At 46.9% G+C, this 15,051-nt stretch overlaps 1 long non-coding RNA gene across 1 annotated transcript; it reads left to right on the top strand.

The window, feature by feature from the left end:
* LOC148221900 (uncharacterized) lies at positions 1–14,593 on the top strand. The gene is made up of 3 exons (XR_015807224.1): positions 1–650; positions 6,269–6,359; positions 13,993–14,593. It is a non-coding gene; the product is annotated as an uncharacterized LOC148221900 (long non-coding RNA).
* Positions 14,594–15,051: the final 458 nt, after the last annotated feature.

Genomic DNA, 15,051 nt, shown 5'->3' with positions numbered 1-15,051 from the left:
GGGCATTGTTCCCTTCTTCCTGTGTCTCTAACACAGCTCTGGTTCCCTGAAGGAAACAGCCTCCCCCATTTGCCTTGTACTGATAGAACAGGGAAGATAATGCCCCTCTCAACTATCACTAGTGGATCAATACAGAATAGGGCTGATTTCTCTCCTGCTGAAGCAGTTTTTAGTGTTAGCTACCATGAAAAAGTGTGGAAAGGACTCCAAATCATCCAGGAAATTATAGGAGGACTTGGTAGAGTAGCTGGACTAAATCATAGCTCCTGTTGCATTACCTTCTACCTAGTTAGCTTTGAAATATATGCTCTTAAAATAGGTTTTTATTTAGGGGAAAAGTATTTCTATCAGTCAACCACAAACTCATCAGCACCTTCAGCATTTCCCCACTGTGAGAGAGCAGGTAGAAGGATGGAGTGGGTGCTGTGACCCAAGCAGAGTGTGTGAATTCTCTGATTTCAGATGGTGCTCTCTACTCCTACATCAGCTCCTGGGACTCTGCAGTGCCTGTAGCCAGCGACTGCTTGCATGTGATCAGTGCTTGGAGGAGACTGGGGAAGGGGTGAGGTGTGCAAGGCCAAAGTAGAGGCAAAATTTAGAGACTCCACTTATGCCATGCAATTCTGCAAGAGCTGATGGCCTAAAGAAAGGTAAGCTCGATGCTTTTGTTCATCTCTGGAATAGTGAAGAACATGTATGATATCTATTTGTCTTTATTTTTGACTCAGTGTACAGTATAGTCAACTTTTAAAAACCCCACTGCTTTTCAGTCATTTTACTCCTATTTTCTACAACACACATTTGGTCAATGAATAGATTTTTAGCTTTCCCCCACCAATATTTGGTTTACTGCTTGTGACAATAGGTAAAAAAAGAGTCTGTGTGGTACTGCATGTTCCCAATGTTTCTCTCCTGCAGCAGCAGGATTTGACAGGAGGGAGCAAGGCTGTTACAGCAGCACTGAGTGGACACCACTCACCCATCCATGAATGCCAAATCCATATCCCCACAAACTGTCACCCTCATTTCAGCCGGTTTTCCCGTATCCCAACCTGAGGTAAAGTCAATTTCCATCCTCTATTCTCTCCTTACCCTTCAGAAAGCCTGGCAGGTGTTGTGTTTATTGCAGGAGCAGGCACAGAAACAGTCGAGCAGTGTTTCACTACCAGCTTTCCTTTGTACTGCAGAACCTTTTCACTGGGTACTCCGGTTTTGCAGCTCCTGCCAGCACGGAGCTGTGCTTGTGCCAGTGCAATTTAAGTGGAATATTTCATTAAGAGATCAGCAGTAGGCACATGGAAATGACAGCGATCATTAAGTCTGCATTACTTTGTTTGCATTAGGGATGTGTAGAGCCCCAGGCACAGACAGGGCTGCACAGCACAGGGGGAAGCCAGCCCTGTGTAAATCACTTTAGATTGCCCTGAGACAGACCCTGTGCCTTAACCACGGGGTGGCCAGGCTCTGGTAGCTGTTCCTAGAGGTTGAGATGCCACAGTAATGAATTTGACAGAAAAGAATAAGGAGATACCAGGTGAATTTGCCCCTGGCAATGGCGTGTGGTTGATTCACACCATTTCTGAGCCCCGAGCAGAGGTACTTTTCATTACACAAATCCCTGCAACGTGATTAGTTTGCCTAATACTTGCCCTGCTTTTTCTCAGGGCAGGATACAAATCCTGGTGCTCCCATTGGTTGGCAGCATCAAGGAGACAGCAAGATTTGTGTGACCACCATGAGATGGTTTCTGTTACTGCAGAGGGTGTCACAGGTCACTCCTGGCACTGCCCAGGACAGAGTCTGCTTTCCACAGTTTTCCGTGAAATGGTCTGAGACACCAAATGGGGTTAGTGAGGAAAAGGGGAGAAGGGGAAATGAAAGAAGGAGAATCTTGCAATCACTATGAAGAAAAAGATGGGTGTCAGGAAGGAGATGGATGCATGGAGGACAGAGAATGAAAGAATTATTGAAACATTATGGAGAAACATAATCTGGAAAAACTTCTATCCATGGCACAAAAGAAGGGTGCTCTCAGGACAGAGAGTGTGGGTAACTGGCCATAGTATTGGATGTCACATCCACATTCAAATCCAAATTATTCCTGTTTTGTCAGCTTGGGTTAAACAAACCAAGGTAAGGACACCCTTTTAAAACAATGCACCTACTAACAATTCCTTTTCTGTTTGGTAATAAATACAACCTGTCCTGGTTCACCCCATCACTTGTTTGCACATAGACTGTGTGGGAGGGCAGGAATCTCCTCCATTTGACAGGCACAGCACAAGGGAGCAGTGATGCAGGTGAGATTTACAATGCAGTCAATATGATATTTGTTTGTTTTCTCAACACATTCCTTTATCACATTAGTAATCCATAAATGCTTTCTCTAAACTGTAGAGAAACATGGACAAGTTTTCTGATTTAATGCAGCTGGTAAAATTCAGTTAAAACACAATTTGAATCAAGATGGTCTGTGACACCAGGCATGTGATTAAAATCCTTATGATTGGGAATTTGCACACCTTCAAATCTTCATTTCACAAGGAAAACCACCAAAGGCAGGTATTTAAATCAGCATATCTCTGGTATATTAAGTTATTGCTATAGCCTCTCTGAGGCTCTGACTAGATTAATCTCAAACTGGCCAAACCATTTAGATTTAAAATGTTTATACTTGACCTTTGCACAGGCAAAGTCTCAGTTGTATTAAAATAAATTAGATCAAGCAAATGGTTTGTGGCTTTCTGTTCTGAGCATGAGAAAACTTCCTTAAAACTGAATGTGTTGGGGAGATAGTGACCATGGCCAAGAACAGCAAGTTCTGCTGGAGAACCTTGGGCTTCCTTCTGGTGTGTAACTGTGGATGGTGACTCTGCAGGGAATTGTTACAGTCACCTACAATGCACATAGAGATTCCCTACATCCAGTTCCCTCCTGAACACATCGAAGTTATCAGCCAGAAAAACTGTGTCACCCTTGAATGCACTTATGCTTCAAATAGGCTTGATTTATAAGTGCTTTTATTTACAGCTGCTGGTTTCACACCTATGCTGAGGTGTAAAGGGTTTTTTCTGAATGCTGCTAAGAATGGTGCTGGTACCTCTTGACTGCAGTGTCATTAAAGTCCTTATCTGTAATATCTCCTCAGGGAAGTGGAGAATCACACCCGGAATTTTTTTCTGGCCTTTCTCTTAACTGGCATGTTTGGTGAAAAAATATTGCCCCCTTTTGTGGACTGTGTATCTAAATCCAAAAAAATAACGTTTGTATCCTCGCAGATGATTGAACAATCCCCTCTTCGGGATGTGCTCAGGGTTTCTGTTGCTGAGACTGTCACCTGCTGGCCAGGGAGAAGCTCGCCAGGATCTCGGGAACAACCTCAGAAACTGATGGATTAAATACTCGGGTTTGCCTTTAGAAATTACACATTGAGATGTTCCTGGTTTATCTAACTCTAAACAGAATGGTGATTCTGTAAATGGAGGTAGAGCAGGAAAGCGTCCTCATTTATAAAACATCTAAATTTAATGGAGTTTTAATGCAAAGGAAACAAGGTTCTCATCACAGTGAACATGTAGGGTAAAATGCTGGTTCCAGTAAATTTAACTGAGCTTAAGTATGGGAAACTAAGCCATAACCAATAAGCAAGGGAAAGGAAAATAAAAAGGATACAAAAACTGGTAATCCTGCCTCTGGCACATTAGACCATGGATACAGGCCGACCTTAAGAAAGGGTCACATCTTTGTATTGACCAGCAGAGCTCAACAGGAATCAAAGGACCTTTACTGAAGATTTTCACTACAGCTTTTACAGGAAGGGAAAAGAATTGCTCTGAAAAGCTCTTTCAGCCCTGCCCTTGTCCTGCCCTTCCATCTGTTGTCACTGATAGCTCATTTTCTGCCAGTCTTTGGGCCAGAATCTCAGCTGGTGTAAATCTGAGCAAGTCTGAATTCTCAGCTGGAATAAGGGTTTGAGGGTGGTTTATTCTCCTCGTTTTGAGAAGTGCTTCCCTGTTCCCCCCCAAACCTGAGAGCAGGTTACTGCAGCACCTGAAATGCATCGTTCAGTTGTGATTTTTCTGTTTCAGACACAGAAATAAGTTCTGAGCTGTACAACAGGTGCTGAACTGCACCTGTAATCTGTGTTTTTTTCTTACATAACTGAGCTGTGTTACCAGCATCCTGCAGGATTGCTGATAGGAAAGGAAAGCTGGTGCCATAGAGGCTGTTTCACTACAATTATCCTCAGCTCACTTGGTGTTACACAAGGGTATTGCTGCCTGAAAGCATGTCTAAAGTAACCCTCAAGTTCAGTGCCACATGTCGTACTGAAACTTTAAAGAAGAGTTTTTTTATGGATGTTTTTCCATAAGCCTCTTAGTTCACATCTGTAAAAAATAGATTTCATGCACTTTAAAGATACTTTTAGACTGTGTCTGGAGTCAATCCCTTGCACTGAATTTATGCAAAGTGGCCGTATTTTTATTTCTTATTAGAAACTAGAGTTATTTGTTCGGTGGGGTTTTTACTGGATGGTTGTTTTTTGGGGTTTATAATTTACCTTTATTTCCCTTCACTCTGTTCTTGTGCTCGGACACTTCCAAGCTTTGTTGTTGTTAGAGAACACTGGGTGCCTGGATGAATGTCTTCTGAAAGCAAGTGGCTGCTTAAAAAGAAAACCAGAGAGATTAGAGACTATGCGAAATTCCATTAAATTCAGTGAAAAGCATAACTTCAAAGAATTGAGGATCAGATTTCAAATGCATATCATGACAGACTTTTGAAACTGGTGGATTAATACAGGATGCTGAGTCTCAGTCTCCACCCCTGTACAGGACAGATAATGCCATTTACCTGCCCCAGAGTCACCTCCCTTTTCCCTTCTCATGCACTGTTGTAAAGAGAAAAGCACTTCAAGGCCATTTTGTGCCAAGAGAACTTGAAGAGCTCTGGTTCACAACCAGGTAGACCCTGGGGCCAATTCTCAAATACCAAGAGAGAAAAACCACAGCCTCTCCATCTTCATTGAGAATAAATGAGGCTTTGCCTGAAATGCTCTTTTCAAATTTGTGAATGCTAAACTAGAAAAAATCCCCGTGGTTTCCTTCTCTGCTTTCCACCCACGCTCTGCTGCAAGTGATTTCCTGGGAGCTGCTGGGATCTCTGTTCAGGCAGAGGGTGGCTGGGGAGCACTGCTGCTCTAAGTCCTGTACAGGTTTGGGGGCCAGGGCTCTCCAGGGCCATCACAGCCTCTGCAGTCCCATCTATCACTTCATTTATTACATGCAGATAGATTCCCTTTAAAACTTCTCTTTTGCTGGTAGGTTTACTTTGCACCGAGACCTAGTGTGAGTTAATATTCTTTTTGAGGGAAAATAAAGGGCAGTGGAGATTCTAGCCTAAAGAATGTAGCCTGTGAATTTTATCCCTGAATTGCACATACATTTTGATGGTCCTTGCTGTGTTTTATTGAGGCTGAGTCATTAGCAAATCTTAATGCTTTGGAAGGAAGGAAGGAAATGGAGTTTGGGCAAAAACATTACACGTCACAAATGGATCCAGCAAAGAGACTGCTCAAGCTGTGAGAAGCTGTGATCTCAGCAAAAGGGAGAATTGAAGGTCAAAAAGAAAACCCTTGTGCTGCATTACAGTTTTTATCACCTGAAGTTTGTCTGGACTTGGTGATGTTTCTGGTGACAGGGCTGTCACAGTGAGATGAACCCATCCTGGCACAGAGTTACCAGGGACTGCTAACTGCTCTTGTATTTCATATAAATATATGAACATTTACCCATGGCTTGGGGCTGACACAGCTGATGTTGTTGGGGCTTGGTCAAGGCCCAGCATTTTTGACCGAGGTTGTTGAGGAAGGAGAGTGAAGCTCTTGTGCTATGGATGCAGGATGTTCCTCGGTAGCTGTCCTGAGGAATGCTGCCTTTGGCTGGGGAGGAGAGGGGGAACCACACCAGCTGAGCTGGGCAGCCTGGGAGAAGGTGCTGTGTTTTGGGGAGACTCAGCCATGACCTGCAGTGTGCAGCACAGCATCCACCCTGTCTCACAGAGATCAGGACACTGCAGAGGCGTGGGCAGACAGCAGCCAGGCTTGGGGCTCCCCAGGGATCCTCAGGCACAGCTGGCTGCAGCTCAAACGCCACTGACTCGCAGCCAAGCCTTGAAATAGGGTAGGCAGAGAGCAGCATGTTCTGCCATCAGTCGTTTGACTTTGAATTTGTTTAGAAAGTTAAGTGTCTTTTTTTTTCCCTTTCAGGTGACGCCTGGCTGTTTGAGGTCAGAAGCCTTTTCATCTTCTTCATGGAGCTCACCACAAGGGAGAGGTTTAGGTGTACCTAATCCAAAAGGTCTGCACCTTTCACCCTCTCTCTTTGGTGCAGGATGCCACTGCTGTCACACTTTGAGAGGCAATGAAAGGCCAGAGACACTCATTTGTCTGCTTTTACAGGAGCCACTGCCCTGCTGACAAGAGGCAGCCCAAGCTGCTCCCTCCTGCCTCTTGGGCAGGACTTTGGGCCCTTCCTCTGCCTCCCCCGGAGCTGTGGAAGGGCAGGTTGTCCTCACTGCAGCCAGCTGGAAAACTGGAGAGTCTGAGGCTCACAGTGAGACAGCAGCTTTTGAAGGGGCACTCAGTGCCACCAGACACAGCCAGACCAGTGGGGTATGGATTAAATTATCATTAGCAAAGATACCTAGCTAGCACAGCTGCAGAAATGTGGCCCTTTTCCTCCCCCTCCCTTTGGCCAGCTGATGTTCCTCCTACATGGCACAGAGGGATTTTGTTTTGTTCAGGTTCAGGCTGCAAATCTGGCTGCTATTGAAAGGGGCTTTGGAGGACATTTGATGTTTCTGAAGCCATTGAGTGTCATGTTCCTCCAGGATCCTTCTGGTTTCTGCTCTTTTTTGGGGTTAACATTGCAGTAGGGGAGAATAAAAGGCCCTTTCTATCTTCTGGATCTAAAATGAAGGAACTGAACAGACAGAAAATTATAAACTTAATTTTAGAAATATTAATGGTTGAATTTCACGAACTCTTGACCTTAAGGAACAATATCCAAGCAGGTGCTGCCCAGGCAGAAAGTCTGTGTTTAAATGGGATGTGTGCACACAGACTGTCTCTGCAGCATCCCTGGAAGGGCAGCATTTGTTGGCTGTGCACCCCAGCCCTGCAGTGCTCCCAGCTGGCAGCAGGACCAGGGACTGTGCCCTAGGGCAGGAGCTGGGCTGCCACAGGTGGAGATTGAAGCCTGGAAGTGCATTCGAGGTGTTTGATTTTGCAAGCAGGGATGCAAGCAGCACGGTGTTTGTTAGCAAGTCCCTCAGGGGTCATGGCACTGCAAGTATTTTCCAGCTCTGACCTGGCCAGTGCAGACTCCTGGGGGTGAGTGAGCTCCAGCTGCCTGCAAACACAGCCCAGGTGCTGCACACAGCAATGCGCCCACATAATATTGATGCTTGCTAATCTGGCAGGTTAATTTGTACATGTGGACAAAAACCCAAAACAACTGGGTTGAATCATTGTTTTGCTTATATTTGAGAGAGAATTCAGTTGCCTGTTGTTTGCCATTGCACCCTCAGAAGATGGAGGCCTCTGGCCAGCAGGATGAAGCGTGGCTTTGTTTTACTATTTGCAGTGGCTGGAAAGCACGGTGGTGAAGAGTGGAAAAGCATGCAAATAACTTGTTTATCCCCAGAGATGGATGCTTGGTGCTGTCACAAGCTGTGCTGTTGACTCGACCCAGCTTTACTTTCCTGGAACTGGGGGAGCTGACAAAGTTTGCTGAGGAAGACTCCTAAGCCAGAGGGCTTTTGGTTTCACAGCAGCTTTATGAAGCATTGTAATGTTTTGATATATGGTGTCAGTTACATGAGAAAGGAAAGGAAGGTGGGAAATAAAGATGGTAAAATAAAATTTCCAAGTTCAGGTTTAAAATCCCACAGCAAAAGTTAAGAGCAGGGTTGAGTAGACAGAGGGGATGTATGGGGTAAATAGGGAGGCTGGTGACTGACCACAAAAGATGGATTGGTTATTCAAATATTATTTGTTGGTCAATCTGAAGAGACTTTTCTATACTGAACCAGACTTTAAAAATTAGGGTGAATTTAACATTTTTACCCAAACTGCTGCTAAGCACTGCACTGCATCAGGCTGCCTCCCACCAAAGCATCCTCCTGTGCTGGTCCCTGAGTCTGCAGGGTTACCCCTGGCATCTGTCACTGGCAGCTCAGTGTCACCCCAGCAAAAATAGGAGCATATTTATGTCAATGCTCATGTCCTTGCTGTGTGTTTGTGCAGAGCATGATGGGCTCTGTGTGGGACCACAGCTGCCAGATCCCAGTTCCTGACTTTGACACCCAGGAATGTGGATGGCTCAGAGGTAAACTTGTGTTTGGCCAGCAAGGTCCTTGTGCCTCAGCAGGAAATGGGAATCTATAAGGATCAACTCACTTAGATGTTGTTTGAAGCTAAATGAGCCTAGCTTCTCTCATTAACAGTTCTATGCAATTTTTTCTGTAAATCTGGCATGGCATTTGCTCTATGTTATGGTCCCACCTATCACTGCAGCTCAGGACATGCAGCCTTCATGCATTTATTCCTAGGACAGTCCTGTGCACTTGAGAGCAGAGATGTGGAGGATCTGTGGGAAGCCAGGAGGCTTTCAGGAGAAAAACAGGCTTAAGTTTGTGTGCACTGCATTGTGATTCCCTATCCCTGCTCAACATTTGCTTTGCTTTAACTGAGACTGAGGTTGATTGAATTATATCTTTGGGAAAATGCAAAGAAAAATGATTTGGTGTTTTCTCTCAGTGCTAACAGTACAATGAAGGGCTTAGATGAGCGCTTAGGCTGCTGATCCTTCAGAATGTAGTTCTCCTATTACAGAGACCTTAACTTTTAAAGTAAAACAGTCAGTTTAGAAAAAGCCCATCCACCGTTCTAAACAGGAGGAAGGCACTGAGCTTAAGCAAACTCCACCTGTCTCCAGATTCCCAAGCACATTTCCCCATCACTCCTGCTGGTGTGGCCACACACAGAGCCGTGGTTCTACAGGGACAGCATCCCCTGCTCTGTTCTCCTTCCCGGGGCAGCATCCCCTGCTCTGCTCTCCTGCCCAGGGCAGCATCCCCTGCTCTGCTCTCCTTCCCAGTGCAGAATTCCCTGCTCTGCTCTCCTTCCCAGGGCAGCATCCCCTGCTCTGCTCTCCTGCCCAGGGCAGCATCCCCTGCTCTGCTCTCTGCCCGCAGCCGGGAGCGCTGCGCTCCCGTGCACGGCTGCGCTCACACGGCAGGGAAGCGATCCAGAAATCCTGGCCTCACCTCAGAGCAGCTGAAGTGTGCAAGGAGCTTAATTAATTAATGCTCGTAAGACGGGGAGCTCTCCCGAGGCAAGCAGCCGGGCGGGGGTGGGGAGGTGGCAGCCAAAGGGGGCTCGTGGGGATTTCTGATTTTTCATTAGAGCTGCCGGAAAACTTTCTGTCAAAATACTGAGTAGTGTGGTTTCTTACAGCTGGATTAGTTGTTCCTTCCCAAAGCCACCCCAAAGATGTGGATTACTGCGATGTGTGCATAGTCAGGAGCCAGAGAGCAGCCCGGTGGCAACCCAATACCTGCGTGTCTGAGGAGGGGCAGCTGAGCACATGGTGGGCTGAATTCATAGTAATATCCATAGGAAATTCAGACTAGTTTTTGTCTGAATTTTTCCACCAGGAACACAACAGTTTTACCTAAATGTGGTGACTTTTCTAGGGTGGACAGTCTAAATTCAACACTGTAACTTAAGTCATACTCAAATTGCATCCATTTCACTAAAAAAAAAAAAAAAGGTAAAAATAGCAAAATAAGCATCTCAGTGCAAAAGAGTGCAAAATAATGCATCTCCTGTCCCCAGATCCCCTGCTCTCCTGCCTTTCTCTAAATGCTGAGTATCTCCAGTGGCCCAGGCAGTGTGACCTGCCAGGCACTTCAGCCTCGCTGCTGGGAATCTTAGAGAGAGAGTCCTGCCCAGGGGCTGACAGTGAGCTGATGTCCAGGTCTGGACAAAGCCCAGCTCGACCCAAATCCAAGCAGGAGAAAGCCACTGTCATTTCTGTGCCAGCTGAATTGCTGGGCTGGAAAAGTCATTCATGTAAGTAAATGATTAGTGACTGATTGGCCTCCATGTGGTGACTCCATCACCATCAATAACCCTAACACAATCTGCGATCCTTCCAAAAAGACCATCATTAGATGGACTGATGTCAGCACAGCCTCCCAAGTCCAAGGCTTTGATATCATCTCATAAATTAGGAAGATTTTCAGGCCAGACAATGCTTTAGTAGTCTGTGTGGGCATTGAAGAACTGCTGCAATGAGCCTTGTAAAATGAAATGCTGAATATAAAAAGAAAGAAACAACTGTTTGCCTTCAGCATTCTGGAAGTTGTATGTGTCCAAAATAATTTTAACAGATGTGATCAGATCCCATCTCCTTTCAGCATGGAGTTAACAGCTTTGCAGTTCCTGATGGCAGAAGAGCCACCTGCTAGGACACAAGGGACGTGGTAGCAGAGCAAGGAGATGAACAGAAAAAGAAACTACAAATCCTTGCTGTGAGAGACAAGTGAGGCTGCAGTGCCTGGTCAGGTGGAGTGAGCATCTCTTGGCTTTGCAAACAAATCATGGCCATGGTTATCTAGACCCTGATCTGACTTTCCCTGAAGTGGGTGCCAAAGTGCCCCTTGGGTTCACCCCTGCACAACAGGCTCCAGCTTGTTCCTTCTGTAAGTGATACTCTGCCCCTGCAAATGACCTGTGTGAGCAGCCAATGTGAGTCCCTGTGCCAGTGATAAAGCTGATCTCATGGGGAGTTGTGCCAATGCTTTTAGACAGTAAACTTTTGGGCAAAAGTTATGCAAATGTTCAGTTTAATTTAGATATGCAAGTAGCCCAGGAAAATCAATGGAATCACTTAGATGATTAAAAAATAACTTTGTCCAAAGTGTTTCTAGCCTCTGTACAGGTCTGTATGGATGGCTTACACACAGATCTGTTCACTTGCAAAGATTAAAAAAAGAACATTTTCATTAAGAAAGATTGCTCTGCTTGAGTGCAGGGAAGGTGACTTGGTAAAGCAAGTTTTTGTTTTCCCAGTGGCACGTGTTGTGCCCAGGTCTTTATGTTCCAGTGTAGAGACACTGTCTGTGAGAGACATGAAAAACTGTTATGCCAAGCTCTGTGAGTCCCTGATGTTTGCCAGTGTGGTTTCTTTATTTTTAGTAGTTCCTGGATAAGGGCTGAATCCATCCATGTGCAAAAGATCACAATTGACAGAGAGGGGAGGCATGCATGTGTTTCCAGACATGTGCCTGGGGTGGCTGTGGTTATGTAAGGGCTCTTTTGACATGGCAAATTACATAAAATGGAAATACAGGGGAGGAAGGCAGTGCATGAATGCAGAGAAGGAATCTGGCTGTAGCAGTGGAGCCTGTGTCACTGCAGGTACTGGGGATGAAGCAGAAGGAGAGTCACCAGGCTGGTACATTCAGGCCTGCCCAGGAATCACCAGGTGCTGCTGACTTGGAGCAGGTGAAGCAGGAATGCTCCAGCTGCATCCCTGTGCTGGATGGCCACGGCAGCCACATGGCAACAGCCCTGCAGGCACTGGGCACAGCGAGGCCACACAGCAGCACAGGGAATCAGACCCAGTTCTTTTTGTTACCTGTTAAACTGAGATGTGTTTAGAGAGCTGCAGGATGCAGGGCAGGGGCAGTTCTGCCAGGGCAGCAGTAGGAAGGGGCAGTGCTAGTGCTGGTTTAGTGACACGTGTGGGCACAGCCCAGAGAGGACACGGCAGGAATGCCCAGGGGAGCGAATGCTTCAGCTGTGGAGCTCAGCCCCCAGGGCAGGGTTCACTGCTCTGAAACCCCTAAAGCTGGCACAGGGCGTTGAGAAGGGCTTTTCTCAGTGAAAATGAAGTTTAGAATAGTTTGGGCAGGCAGTAGGTGATCAGGCCAAGTCCAAACATGGACTCTCCTCTGTACAAGGTCCACTACAGCGTTCTCACCTTTCCCAGAGGTAACACTCTTGCTCTGCCATCACGACTGCTTCACTGCTGCAAGGGCACTGTGCCTGCTGGTGGGGAGGGAGGGAGGGAGGATGAAGGTTTGTGCCATTTGGCCTGCCCTACTGAATTTCAGACAAGAAATTAGAGATCTCCCATGAGAAAGCCATAATGCATATGTACTTCTTTGTTTCAACCTGTGTCAACCTTTCCAAGTGTAAAGATCAGCTCTGTGTCCAAACAAACGGTAAGAAAGGGCTATATTTTGTATTTAGAGGAAATCTATCACCTGCTGAGCAATTTCCAATGAGCCGTGCTGTCTGTGCAGCTTGTGGCACGGGCTCAGGATGTAGTGACCCCTCTCTGACATCTCTTCTTCATGAGGCTCCTGCATTTCACGTTTCACTGCTGAGGGCCATGTCTGTGTCCTCCTGTGGATGCAGTCACCAGGTCCAGCAGCAGGAAGGAGCACCCTGGTGTGGGGTGGATGTCAGATTTGATAGGGTTTTAAAAGGTTGTCTTCTGAGGGGGAGGCACACGTTTACCAGCCTCTGGGTGATAACCACAGGGGTGAGCCAGGGCACTGGGGCTTCTGTGGGCACCCTGCCCGTCCGTGTGAGCAGGGCACGGTGCCTGTCCCAGCATCCCTGGGAGCTGCGGAGCAGCCTGGCCGGCTTCCATGCATTCCCAACAGATGGTGCTGCGATGCCACCGAAAGCTAAAGGCATGCATGGAACAGAGGTTTCAGGGAGATTCCCTGCTCCCTGCACTTTCCCTCACGTTGAATTGGAGCGTTTGTTTTCCCAACAAGAACCTGCACAGACTTTACCTGGCTTCAGTGATTATCCCTCCCAGCAGCATTGGCTGGCAGGATCCATCCTGCTCTGACAGCAGCATCACGGGGCCATGGCTCTGGCCATGGTGAGGCTGTAGTTCCTTCCACTCTGCCTCCTGGTTTTGGGGATTTTGACCTCTGCCTGCACAGCCACTGAACCCCAGCAGGAAGGACAGTGGGTGTCACCTGTGTCACCTGGCCTCAATTGCACAGGGCACAATGTTTCTTCGAGTGTAACTGAACTGCTGCATCCTGGGGAATGCACACGACATTGTGTTTAACACAGCTGGGCTCTGCCTGCAGCCAGGAAGGCTCTGGTCTAGGAAAGGCTGTGTGGACCTTCCTGTCCTTGCTCCCTTCAGCCTCCCTTGCAGAGAGGTGCTCCCTTGCCCTGGCTTGGAGAGAGGGAGACTCCTTTTTCCCTGCACACTGAAGTCATGCTGCTTTTGGTACAGCCTCTCTCAGGAGTATCTGCAGCCTGAGGATCCCCTAGGAAGGTGGAGAGGACAGTGTCTGCCTGGAAAGGACTTCAGATGTGCTGTGTGTGGTTTGGGTGAAGCCTGTGCCTGGCAGGGTTAGGAGCTGATGGCCATGAGGAGCTGGGGCAATCTGGGCCCTTGCATCCACTCATCTCTAGAAGAACTCTTGGTCCTTTCATAGGTGGGATTGACAGGTCTGTTCCTTCCTCTCTGTCCTCAGACAGGTGTTGGGAGGATCCTGGTGTCTGGTGTGGCTGTTGAGTGGTGTGAGTTACGGTGGCAATTATGATATTAATTATGTTATGGTATTAATACTGGAGAGGTGGCAAGGCAGAGCCAGCAGCTGTGGCAGGGTGTTAAGGGGTTGGTGCTGGGAGCAGCAGCACAGGGATGTTTTCTGCCTTGCTCAGGCTGATGTTTGTGCAGATCTGCACAAACACTCAAACCTGCTCACACGCCTTCCTCGTGCTCCCTGCCTGCCAGCTTCTCTTGGCCCTGTGTCCTTGCAGTCTGCCTGCACTTGATGATGAATTTACTGCTGCTGAACAATAATACTGCGTAAAGAAGGCAACAGGGAAAATGGGAAAATACATTCAAAGAACTGAACTGATTCAAATTCACTTTACAGGAGTTCATTATGTCACTACCCTGCCCCTTGCAGAGCCTGCATGGCTCCCATCACCAGGAAGCTGAGATGGGGTGAGCCATGAACAGTCTCTCAAAGCATCGATCAACTCCAGTTACTAAGAGACTCAAAAAGTATCTTGGGCATTGATCTGTGAGCTGGCTGCACTGTGCTGGCTGTCCAGGACTTTGATCTAAATGAGCACCCCATCTTTCAGACCCAACTTCATTCTCTTGCCAAAAACTGAAATTGCCCTTTTGTATCTCGAGGCCATGAAATTAAGTGATTCCTTTTCAGGTCATGTGCATCCCTGAAAAGCACAGACTGGGCTGATTTTCCAGAAACCCGGGGGAACCCTTGAATATATGCACAATCAAGTGACTAGTTCCCCTAATTAATGCCGATGGTTACATTTGATCCCCATCTCCATGTAGAGGAAATGATGCTGATATCAATTCACCCTAATTTAGTTGAAATTACCTTTGGTGTATTCATGGCTGTGCTTTGGAATAGTAACAGAATTTTGGCTCTATTCTCACATGAATGTTTTTCCAGTGGATGCAGTCTTATTGATTTCAGAAAAATAAAGATTTTCAATACTGTATCCCTTTAAACAAATTTCTTTTAATTTTTTGGGCTGAGGTACTGTCCTGGAGAGAGAGCCCTGGCGGTGTTGATGGGTTTATTGTACTCATGTGTGGCAGGTGACCAATTAAGCAAGGCAGCCAGTCTCCTTTCTTCTTCTGCCTTCAGCCTGTGAGCTCCCTCCAGCTTGTAGCACAAAGAAATGACAGGAAAATATTTGCTGAGTGGAGTATTGAGCAGTCTTGTGTCTAAGCCAGCCTTTGTCACATGCCACTGCTTTGAGGAGAAGCAGGCTGCCCCAAGTGAATGTGCTTCTTCCATCCTGCCCTTACAGCAGCGTCAGTGAGCCATGGCTCTGGTCTTGGAGGGACTGAAGTTCCATTCTGCCTCCTGGTTTTGGGGATTTGGCCTCTGCCTGCAGAGTGAAACCCAGGAATTGGGTGGGTCTCTGCACAGGTGGGTCCTCTTTTGCTCATG

This window comes from Sturnus vulgaris, chromosome 16 (assembly GCF_052056855.1).
Source record: "Sturnus vulgaris isolate bStuVul1 chromosome 16, bStuVul1.hap1, whole genome shotgun sequence".
Taxonomy (NCBI): domain Eukaryota; kingdom Metazoa; phylum Chordata; class Aves; order Passeriformes; family Sturnidae; genus Sturnus; species Sturnus vulgaris.
The sequence above is the reverse complement of the archived record's forward strand: the minus strand, read 5'-3'. Positions and strand labels throughout refer to the sequence as shown.